This window comes from Alternaria novae-zelandiae (genome assembly GCF_023758075.1).
Source record: "Alternaria novae-zelandiae strain BMP 2774 chromosome Unknown scaffold_39, whole genome shotgun sequence".
NCBI classification, from domain to species: Eukaryota; Fungi; Ascomycota; class Dothideomycetes; order Pleosporales; family Pleosporaceae; genus Alternaria; species Alternaria novae-zelandiae.
In genome coordinates, this window is record NW_026056999.1 from 23,093 (window position 1) to 25,200 (window position 2,108).

Below are 2,108 nucleotides of genomic sequence, written 5' to 3' on the forward strand. Positions count from 1 at the left end.
ATCTTATACTTTATAAGCTTTACTCTCTTTTCTCTAGCCTCTTTCTTACTTTATACTAACTACTTTACCTTCTAAACTTAGCTTTACTTTTAGTAGAACTTCTACTAGAATCTATAGCTATATTATAAACTACCTTACTATCTAACTAGCTACTACTCTAGCTATTAAGATTTTAAGCGCGTCTAGCTTAAGTAGTAATAGTACTAATACTACTATAGATAACTTTAGTAAAAATAATAATACTACACTTAAAACTAGTAAGAGTATTCTAGATACTATTAAGACTAGTAATATTAAGATTACGTAAGAAGATAAAGAGACACTTAAGCGTATTAATAGTAATAATAAAGATAACTACTCTATTTCTAAAGGCCTTATTAATCTAATAGATAACTATAGTAACAAGAGTAATACCTTATCTCTATTCTCTATCTCTTCTAAGATTATCTTGCAAACTTCTTATAAGAGAGTAAAGAAGCGTAATAAGCTATATTAGCGTAAGAAAGAGTAGCACAAAATAAAAAGCTATACTAGAGTTAGACCTCTCTACACTCTATTTAAGAATTAATAGACTAAGCTATAACCTAAAAAAAAAAGTAAAAACGTATATTTCTAGACCTCTAATTTAAAATCTTGTTCTTTTCTAGCAACTACTAATATCTACTAGATAAAATATAGTGTAGAGAATAAGGTTATATAAGTAGAGCTCTATTCTTCTATTCTCTTTCTTCTACTATTACTTCTCTTCTATTCTATTCTTCTAGCACGCTTAGCTCTACTTCTTCTTCTTTCTAATATCTCTCTAGCTCTCTATTCTAAGATCTTAGTCTTTCTAGTATCTACGTCTAGACTTTACTAACTACACTACTACGTAGAATTATGTTTTATAACTATAATAGAAAGACTCTATAATGCCTATTTTATAAGAAAATAGGTAGTGTATGTATAGCTTATTTCTTCTAAAGATCTTAGAAATTCTACTACTTCTACTAACAATGTTAGTCTATACTCTCTAAGAAGAATATCTCTAATAGTACTAAGCTATATATAGTCTACTCTTATAGCTATTCTTTTACTACTATCTTTCTTAAAGCTATCTATATAAAGTAAGAGCTCTACGCAGTATACTACCTTAAATACTAGTTATTCTCTAGCTTTGCTAATAGAATATCTAGAAGATAGCTAAACTCTACTACTATAATAATAAGCTAATTAAGCTAACCTAGTTCTTTAGTAAGCATGCGCTTATAATTCTTACTATGTTTAAAATACACTTTAGCGAATTTATAGTTAAGAAGATATATTAGACCTTCTAGCAGCGAAACCTTAGAATGTATAAGAAATATAGCTAATAAATTCTATTCTACAGGCGCTAAATATTAGTAATGTCTAGGTAAAGGCGCTATAGAGCTAGATTAATGCGCGCAATACTTTAGAAAGTTATCTTAGTATATACTCTTATCTTTTCTAATCTTTAGATAGAACTTCTACTAATTATTTCTAGCTTCTACTATTAATATTAACAACTACCTAATACTACAAGTAAATAGAAAGGCGGTAAAAGCGTTAAGAGTAAAGTTAGCTTAGGCCTCTAAGAAGCGCTCTGCAGAGCTAGATAGCAATAACACTAATATAGAGAAGATACTAGTAAAGAAGAAAAGTTATTCTGTAAAGACCTGCAAGACCTAGAAGTTAATAGAGGTTTAGACTAGTATATATATTATGCTCGCGCGCTATTATACACTTTCTAGAAGGTCTAGTTACTATTATATATACAACACTATAGCAGAAGGTTAGGTAATAAGGTATATATATTTAAGGTTAGAATACTAAGTTATATAAAATAGTTAATAGATTACTCTTCTATAACGTAATATACCTTAATTTCTATTAATTATAATCTTTCTTATATAATATTGCAAAATTTCTGCTCTTATATAGCTAACTTTATCTCTAGTCTTTTAATATAGGCTAGTTTTACATTGCTACTAAAGGCTCTATACTACCTATACGTAATTTAGCTATTTTACACTTAGTAATTTTAATAGTATTAATTAGTTAGGTTAAAACTTTACCTCTTAAAAGCTCTTAATTTCTTAGTATATATA